Raw genomic sequence first — 10,483 nt, forward strand, 5'->3', positions numbered from 1 at the left:
AGTGAGTCTGTTCACTTTCCACCAATTCAGAGTTCTACCAACGATCATCTGTTTAGCCATTCTTGAAGACACTGTCTATTGGTTGAATGTTTTAAAACATTGATCACATTACAATGCAGTGTTCCATTTGAGAAACACACAGTAAAACAGTCTAATGACAAACCACTGCAGTAATAGGTAGATTTTGAAGTGGCCGTGCAATGTGTTTGATGTTTGCTCTTGTTCTCCCAAAGGACTCACAGCAACACCAAAACCAAGTACAACCACATCCACAACCCAATCCACATCAGGTCAGTGATGGCTTCTTTTGATAACCAATTGAAGAATCATGAACATTAATCATTGTTTCCCAGTTCCCAGAGCTCAGTGGGACATGATACTACTGTCCGCAGATAGTTTTCCCAGACCTCGCAGAGAGTTGAATTATGCTCGAACAGAGTGTAAGCAAGAGGAGAATTGTTATGTTTCATTTTTGTAAATGTCTCTGCTTATTTGAGACAGTGCTCAATTCCCAAAATATGCTGATCAGTTTTGAAACAGTTTTGAAACATTTAAAACAAATGAACAATGTACATTTCAAGATGCTAATTGTCAGAATCTTAAAGATGCAATGTATGTTCTTGTGCAAGAATGATTCTGTTGCCTTTTTGGGTTGATTTTACATTTCCTGTCGTTGTGTTTGTCATGAAATGTTTTCTTCTTCTTTACTAATGTAATTAAACCCTTACTTGGTTATTCACTTGAAGATTCTCTTTCAAAAATGGAACATTGATTTTAATTGCTTTGGTAAAATGTACTTCACCTTACCTAAATCTCCAGATCCATTAAAACAAACTCTTATTGAATTTCTCAGTGCTGCAGCATTTGAAATCAGAAATCTGTCATTTTGATTATTTCCCGTCTCTTCTTCAGAGGTGACTGCGACACCAAAGGAAACAACAGGCACAACAGTTATTGCTGCAACCACTCCAACAGGTAACTATTGTCTTCTTCCAGTATACACCAGCAATTCTCTTCACACAACAATGTCACCTTCTCTAGAAATACCAGAGAAATAAACCGACTTGAAACTTTCTGACAATAAGACAATTTATATGTTATGAGGCATTAATTGGATTTTTTTTTTAACTTCAGAAAAACTCACTACAACAGTGAAGCCAACACCAACAGGATCCACAACCAGTATCAAACCGGGTGAGTGTAACAATAGAAATTCACAAAAATGAATTAGTCTTTAGATTGTATTGTCGACGAATTTCACGATTCCTCCAATTTTTCATTAGAGCTCACGACAACAGTGAAAGAAATTACAGCTGGCTCCACACCAGGTCAGTAATGGCTTTGATCTGTGTACAGCATCAAGATCAAAACCTATTTTGTTGCCATAAAATTCAGGCAAAGCTAAGGTGATACTTAATTCCTCATATATAATGCATCCAATCTTAATAACGTGAGGGAGTTGAGAAAATAATAACTTGTATTAAGCTCAATCAGCGTCATGAGGTCTCATGTACATGAGGACAAATGTGGTGACCATGGTTATGGACGCCTGCACAATTTTCGGAACTTGTCAAAGGATTTCTCTATTGAAAGGTTGTGTTCTTTGTTTTCACAATGTTTCTACTTTGGACCAGTTGCCTGAAGTTATTTGCTGAAAACATGAAAAGTTTTCCACATGTTCACTTTGACATTCTTTTGCAAACATTTTCAAGTTTTTAATTTTACTGCACCAGTTGAGATGCATCCTTGATTACTCATTCTGTAGGTGTAATAAAATTCACTGTGTTGGTCTTGCCCAAGCTGAGGGATTTGAAATTGGAAATCAATCACATTGATTCATGTTTTTCCTTCTTCAAAAGTGACAACTTCACCCAAAGAAATGACTACCCAGACAGTTACTACTGAAAGCACCACAACAGGTGAGTGAGATTCTGTATGAATACACACCAGTGCACATTCTCCCAGTTCAGGTTTTCCCCTCAGTTGGGTCTTCTGCATGGTTCTGTTGGATCAGTATGGTTTCTCAGTTCATGACCTCTGAACTGAATACTCTTTAAACAACATCCATATCCTGACAAAATAAACAGAAATAAAACTAGATCGTGCTAGGGAAAAAGCTTGTAATAATTGGGGCATTGGAGTATACAAATATAGAGTGGAATACATACAATATGAAAGGCACAGAGGGCAACAGCATTTCTCTTGCATTCAGGAATACATATCCAGCCAGCATGTGACAGCACCAATACAAACAGATGCAATTCTGAATTTTCTTTTGGAACATTAATCTGAGCAGTTGCTTTCAATCACAGTAGGTAACCATTTTGGACATGGTTGTGATCGTAAAGTTGTAATTGTCTTCAATGTGAAAAGGATCAATTTTGAACAGGAGTAAAACATCCAAACGAGAGATCGGAAAATTTATAAAGCTACAATCAAAGAAAGCAACTTTCACTCCTGATACTCTAGTTTGATTTAGAAAGATTTGTTGTAAAATTCTGAAAATACTGGGAAATAACATGCATTGTTTCATTCTTATTCAGAAGTGACATTTTCACCAAAAGGAACAACCACCACAACAGTTATTGCTGAAACCACCACAAAGGGTGAGTGAGATCCTCTATGAATAAACCTCAGTGAGTCTGTTCACTTTCCACCAATTCAGAGTTCCACCAACGATCATCTGTTTAGCCATTCTTGAAGACACTGTGTATTGGTTGAATGTTTTAAAACATTGATCACATTACAATGCAGTGTTCCATTTGAGAAACACACAGTAAAACAGTCTAATGACAAACCACTGCAGTAATAGGTAGATTTTGAAGTGGCCGTGCAATGTGTTTGATGTTTGCTCTTGTTCTCCCAAAGGACTCACAGCAACACCAAAACCAAGTACAACCACATCCACAACCCAATCCACATCAGGTCAGTGATGGCTTCTTTTGATAACCAATTGTAGAATCATGAACATTAATCATTGTTTCCCAGTTCCCAGAGCTCAGTGGGACATGATACTACTGTCCGCAGATAGTTTTCCCAGACCTCGCAGAGAGTTGAATTATGCTCGAACAGAGTGTAAGCAAGAGGAGAATTGTTATGTTTCATTTTTGTAAATGTCTCTGCTTATTTGAGGCAGTGCTCCCTTCCCAAAATTTGTTGTTTAGTTTTGAAACAATGTCCACACATTTAAAACAAATGAACAATGTACTTTTCACGATGCTATTTGTCAGAATCTTAAAGTTGCAATGTATGTTTTTGTGAAAGAATGATTCTGTTGCCTTTTTGGGTTGATTTTACATTTCCTGTTGTTGTGTTTGTCATGAAATGTTTTCTTCTTCTTTACTAATGTAATTAAACCCTTACTTTGCTATTCACTTGAAGATTCTCTTTCAAAAATGGAACATTGATTTTAATTGCTTTGGTAAAATGTACTTCACCTTACCTAAATCTCCAGATCCATTAAAACAAACTCTTATTGAATTTCTCAGTGCTGCAGCATTTGAAATCAGAAATCTGTCATTTTGATTATTTCCCTTCTCTTCTTCAGAGGTGACTGCGACACCAAAGGAAACAACAGGCACAACAGTTATTGCTGCAACCACTACAACAGGTAACTATTGTCTTCTTCCGGTATCCACCAGCAATTCTCTTCACACAACAATATCACCTTCTCTAGAAATACCAGAGAAATGATACGACTTGAAACTGTTTGACAACAATATGAGGCATTAATTGGATTTTTTTTAACTTCAGAAAAACTCACTACAACAGTGAAGCCAACACCATCAGGATCCACAACCAGTATCAAACCGGGTGAGTGAAGCAATAGAAATTCACAAAAATGAATAAGTGTTTAGGTTGTATTGTAGCGAATTTCATGATTCCTCCAATTTTTCATTAGAGCTGACGACAAAAGTGAAAGAAATTTCAGCTGGCTCCACACCAGGTCAGTAATAGGTTTGTTCAGTGTACAGCATCAAGATCAAAAACTATTTTGTTCCCATAAAATCCAGGCAAATCGAACGTGTTACTTAATTCCTCATATGTAATGCATCCAATCTTAATAATGTGAGTGAGTTGAGAAAATACTAACTTGTATAAAGCTCAATCAGCGTCATGAGGTCTCATGCACATTAGGACAAATGTTATGGATGCCTGCACAATTATTGGAACTTGTCAAAGGATTTCTCTCTTGAAAGGTTGTGTTCTTTGTTTTCACAAGGTTTCTACTTCGGACCAGTTGCCTGAAGTTATTTCCTGAAAACATGAAAAGTTTTCCACATGTTCACTTTGCCATTCTTTTGCAAACATTTTCAAGTTTTTAATTTCACTGCACCAGTTGAAATTTAACCTTGATTACTCATTCTGGAGGTGTAATAAAATTCACTGTGTTGGTCTTGCCCAAGCTGATGCATTTGAAATTGGAAATCAATCACATTCATTCATGTTTTTCCTTCTTGAAAAGTGACAACTTCACCAAAAGAAATGACTACCCCGACAGTTACTACTGAAAGCACCACAACAGGTGAGTGAGATTCTGTATGAATACACACCAGTGCACATTCTCCCTGTTCAGGTTTTCATCTCAGTTGGGTCTTCTGCATGGTTCTGTTGGATCAGTATCGTTTTTCAGTTCATGACCTCTCAACTGAATACTCTTTAATTGGCATCCGTATCCCAACAAAATAAACAGAAATATCACTAAATCGTGGTGGGGGACAAAGCTCGTAATGATTGGGGAATTGGAGTATACAAATACAAAGTGCAAAACATACAATATGAAAGTCACAGAGGGCAACAGCATTTTCCTGCATTCAGGAATACATATCCAGCCAGCATGTGACAGCACCAATAAAAACAGCTGCAATTCTGAAGTTTCTTTTGGAACATTAATCTGAGCAGTTGCTTTCAGTCACAGTGGGTAACCATTTTGGACATGGTTGTGATCATGAAGTTGTATTTGTCTTCAATGTGAAAAGGATGAATTTTGAACAGGAGTAAAACATCCAAATGAGAGATCGGAAAATTTATAAAGCTACAATCAAAGAAAGCAACTTTCACTCCTGATACTCTAGTTTGATTTGGAGAGATTTGTTGTAAAATTCTGAAAATACTGGGAAATAACATGCATTGTTTCATTCTTATTCAGAAGTGACATTTTCACCAAAAGGAACAACCACCACAACAGTTATTGCTGAAACCACCACAAAGGGTGAGTGAGATCCTCTATGAATAAACCTCAGTGAGTCTGTTCACTTTCCACCAATTCAGATTTCCACCAACGATCATCTGTTTAGCCATTCTTGAAAACACTGTCTATTGGTTGAATGTTTTAAAACATTGATCACATTACAATGCAGTGTTCCATTTGAGAAACACACAGTAAAACAGTCTAATGACCAACCACTGCAGTCATAGGTAGATTTTGAAGTGGTCGTACAATGATGTTTGCTCTTGTTCTCCCAAAGGACTCACAGCAACATCAAAACCAAGTACACCCACATCCACAACCCAATCCACATCAGGTCAGTGATGGCTTCTTTTGATAACCATTTGTAGAATCATGAACATTAATCAATGTTTCCCAGTTCCCAGAGCTCAGTGGGACATGATACTACTGTCCGCAGATAGTTTTCCCAGACCTCGCAGAGAGTTGAATTATGCTCGAACAGAGTGTAAGCAAGAGGAGAATTGTTATGTTTCATTTTTGTAAATGTCTCTGCTTATTTGAGGCAGTGCTCCCTTCCCAAAATTTGTTGATTAGTTTTGAAACAATGTCCACACATTTCAAACAAATGAACAATGTACATTTCAAGATGCTAATTGTCAGAATCTTAAAGATGCAATGTATGTTCTTGTGAAAGAATGATTCTGTTGCCTTTTTGGGTTGATTTTACATTTCCTGTTGTTGTGTTTGTCATGAAATGTTTTCTTCTTCTTTACTAATGTAATTAAACCCTTACTTGGTTATTCACTTGAATATTCTCTTTCAAAAATGGAACATTGATTTTAATTGCTTTGGTAAAATGTACTTCACCTTACCTAAATCTCCAGATCCATTAAAACAAACTCTTATTGAATTTCTCAGTGCTGCAGCATTTGAAATCAGGAATCTGTCATTTTGATTATTTCCCTTCTCTTCTTCAGAGGTGACTGCGACACCAAAGGAAACAACAGGCACAACAGTTATTGCTGCAACCACTCCAACAGGTAACTATTGTCTTCTTCCAGTGTACACTAGCAATTCTCTTCACACAACAATATCACCTTCTCTAGAAATACCAGAGAAATGATCCGACTTGAAACTCTTTGACAATAAGATTATGTTATCAGGCATTAATTGGATTTTTCTTTAACTTCAGAAAAACTCACTACAACAGTGAAGCCAACACCAACAGGATCCACAACCAGTATCAAACCGGGTGAGTGAAATAATAGAAATTCACAAAAATGAATAAGTCTTTAGGTTGTATTGTAGCGAATTTCACGATTCCTCCAATTTTACATTAGAGCTCACGACAACAGTGAAAGAAATTACAGCTGGCTCCACACCAGGTCAGTAATAGGTTTGTTCAGTGTACAGCATCAAGATCAAAAACTATTTTGTTCCCATAAAATCCAGGCAAAGCTAACGTGATACTTAATTCCTCATATATAATGCATCCAATCTTAATAACGTGAGTGAGTTGTGAAAATAATAACTTGTATTAAGCTCAATCAGCGTCATGAGGTCTCATGTACATGAGGACAAATGTGGTGACCATGGTTATGGACGCCTGCTAAATTATCGGAACTTGTCAAAGGATTTCTCTATTGAAAGGTTGTGTTCTTTGTTTTCACAAGGTTTCTACTATGGACCAGTTGCCTGAAGTTATTTGCTGAAAACATGAAAAGTTTTCCACATGTTTCACTTTGACATTCTTTTGAAAACATTTTCAAGTTTTTAATTTAACTGAATCAGTTGAGATGCATCCTTGATAACTCATTCTGTAGGTGTAATAAAATTCACTGAGTTGGTCTTGCCCAAGCTGAGGGATTTGAAATTGGAAATCAATCACATTCATTCATGTTTTTCCTTCTTCAAAAGTGACAACTTCACCAAAAGAAATGACTACCCCGACAGTTACTACTGAAAGCACCACAACAGGTGAGTGAGATTCTGTATGAATACACACCAGTGCACATTCTCCCAGTTCAGGTTTTCCCCTCAGTTGTGCCTGTTGGATCAGTATGGTGTCTCCGTTCATGACCTCTGAACCTCCTACTCTTTAAAGAGAATCTATATCAACAAAATTAACAAATATATCACGAAGTCACAGTGTGGGAAAAAAGTTCGTAATAATTGGGGAATTGGAGTACACAAATACGAAGTGGAATACGTACAATATGAATGGCACAGAGGACAAAAGCATTTCTCCTGCATTCAGGAATACATATTCAGCCAGCACGTGACAGAACCAATAAAAACAGCTGCAATTCTGTATTTTCTTTTGGATCATTAATCTGAGCAGTTGCTTTCAGTCACATTGGGTAAACATTTTTGACATGGTGGTGACCAAAAATTGTAATTCCCTTCAATGTGAAAGGATCAACTTTGAAAAGGAGTAAAATTTTCAAATGAGAGATCTTCAAAATTATAATGATACAATCAAAGATAGCAACTTTCACTCTGAATACTACAGTTTGATTTAGAGAGATTTGTTGTAAAATTCTGAAATTGCTGGGAAATAACATGCATTGTTTCATTCTTATTCAGAAGTGACCTTTTCACCAAAAGGAACAACCACCACAACAGTTATTGCTGAATCCACCACAAAGGGTGAGTGAGATCCTCTATGAATAAACCTCAGTGAGTCTGTTCACTTTCCACCAATTCAGATTTCCATCAACGAGCATCTGTTTCAACAATCTTGAAGACACTGTCTCTTGGTAGAATGTTTTTAAACATTGATCACATTACAATGCAGTGTTCCATTTGTGAAACACACAGTGAAACAGTCTAATGATAAACCACTGCAGTAATACGTAGATTTTAAAGTGGCCGTACAATGTGTTTGATGTTTGCTCTTGTGCTCTCCAAAGGACTCACGGCAACACCAACACCAAGTACAACCACATCCACAACCCAATCCACATCAGGTCAGTGATGGCTGCATTAGATAACCAGTTGTAGAATCATGAACATTAATCATCGTTTCCCAGTTCCCAGAGTTCAGTGGGACATGATACTACTGTCCGCAGATAGTTTTCCCAGACCTTGCAAAGAGTTGAATTATGCTCGAACAGAGTGTAAGCAAGAGGAGAATTGTTATGTTTCATTTTTGTAAATGTCTCTGCTTATTTGAGACAGTGCTCAATTCCCAAAATTTGCTGATCAGTTTTGAAACATTTAAAATAAATGAACAATGTACATTTCAAGAAGCGAATTGTCAGAATCTGAAAGATGCAATGTTTGTTCTTGTGAAAGAATGATTCTGTTGCCTTTTTGGGTTGATTTTACATTTCCTGTTGTTGTGTTTGTCATGAACTGTTTTCTTCTTCTTTACTAATGTAATTAAACCCTTACTTGGTTATTCACTTGAATATTCTCTTTCAAAAATGGAACATTGATTTTAATTGCTTTGGTAAAATGTACTTCACCTTACCTAAATCTCCAGATCCATTAAAACAAACTCTTATTGAATTTCTCAGTGCTGCAGCATTTGAAATCAGAAATCTGTCATTTTGATTATTTCCCTTCTCTTCTTCAGAGGTGACTGCGACACCAAAGGAAACAACAGGCACAACAGTTATTGCTGCAAGCACTCCAACAGGTAACTGTTGTCTTCTTCCAGTGTACACCAGCAATTCTCTTCACACAACAATGTCACCTTCTCTAGAAATACCAGAGAAATAAACCGACTTGAAACTTTCTGACAAAAAGACAATTTATATGTTATGAGGCATTAACTGGATTTTTTTTTAACTTCAGAAAAATTCACTACAGCAGTGAAGCCAACACCAACAGGATCCACAACCAGTGTCAAACCGGGTGAGTGAAATGATAGAAATTTACAAAAATGAAAAAATCTTTAGGTTGTATTGTAGCGAATTTCACGATTCCTCCAATTTTTCATTAGAGCTCACGACAACAGTGAAGGAAACTACAGCTGGCTCCACACCAGGTCAGTAATGGCTTTGTTCAGTGTACAGCATCAAGATCAAAAATGAATTTGATGCCATAAAATCCAGGTAAAGCTCAGGTAATACTTAATTCCTGATATATAATGCATCCAATCTTAATAACATGAGTGAGTTGAGAGAGAAATTACTTGTATAATGCTCAATCAGAGTCATGAGGTCTCATGTACATGAGGACAACTGTGGTGTCCATGTTTATGAACCCCTCCATCGTTTCCGTATGTTGTTAAAAGATTTCTCTCTTGACAATGTGTTCTTTGTTTTCATCACATTTCTGCTTTCGATCAGTTGCCTGAAGTTATGTCCTGGAAATATGAAAAGTTTTCCACATGTTCTCTTTGTCATTCTTTTGCAAACTTTTTCAAGTTTTTAATTTTACTGCACCAATTGAAATGCATCCTTGATTAACCCTTCTGCAGGTGTAATAAAATTCATTTTGTTGGTCTTGCCCAAGCTGAGGGATTTGAAATTGGAAATCAATCACATTCATTCATGTTTTTCCTTCTTCAAAAGTGACAACTTCACCCAAAGAAATGACTACCCCGACAGTTACTACTGAAAGCACCACAACAGGTGAGTGAGATTCTGTATGAATACACACCAGTGCACATTCTCCCTGTTCAGGTTTTCATCTCAGTTGGGTCTTCTGCATGGTTCTGTTGAATCAGTATGGTTTTTCAGTTCATGACCTCTGAACTGAATACTCTTTAAATAGCATCTGTATCCCAACAAAATAAACAAATATATCACTAAATCGTGGTGGGGGACAAAGCTCGTAATGATTGGGGAATTGGAGTATCCAAATACGAAGTGCAAAACATACAATATGAAAGGCACAGAGGGCAAAAGCATTTTCCTGCATTCAGGAATACATATCCAGCCAGCATGTGACAGCACCAATAAAAACAGCTGCAATTCTGAAGTTTCTTTTGGAACATTAATCTGAGCAGTTGCTTCAGTCACAGTGAGTAACCATTTTGGACATGGTTGTGATCATGAAGTTGTAATTGTCTTCAATGTGAAAAGGATCAATTTTGAACAGGAGTAAAACATCCAAACGAGGGATCGGAAAATTTATAAAGCTACAATCAAAGAAAGCAACTTTCACTCCAGATACTCTAGTTTGATTTGGAGAGATTTGTTGTAAAATTCTGAAAATGCTGGGAAATAACATGCATTGTTTCATTCTTATTCAGAAGTGACCGTTTCACCAAAAGGAACAACCACCACAACAGTTATTGCTGAAACCACCACAAAGGGTGAGTGAGATCCTCTATGAATAAACCTCAGTGAGTCTGTTTAC

General features: G+C 36.9%; 1 long non-coding RNA gene across 1 annotated transcript; it reads left to right on the forward strand.

Moving 5' to 3' along the window:
* Window positions 1–2,540: 2,540 nt before the first annotated feature.
* Window positions 2,541–3,579, forward strand: LOC140466804 (uncharacterized). The gene is made up of 3 exons (XR_011955286.1): window positions 2,541–2,606; window positions 2,869–2,925; window positions 3,548–3,579. It is a non-coding gene; the product is annotated as an uncharacterized lncRNA (long non-coding RNA).
* The last annotated feature ends 6,904 nt before the right edge of the window (window positions 3,580–10,483 follow it).

The sequence above is a fragment of the Chiloscyllium punctatum genome, chromosome 44, assembly GCF_047496795.1.
Source record: "Chiloscyllium punctatum isolate Juve2018m chromosome 44, sChiPun1.3, whole genome shotgun sequence".
Classification (NCBI taxonomy): Eukaryota; Metazoa; Chordata; class Chondrichthyes; order Orectolobiformes; family Hemiscylliidae; genus Chiloscyllium; species Chiloscyllium punctatum.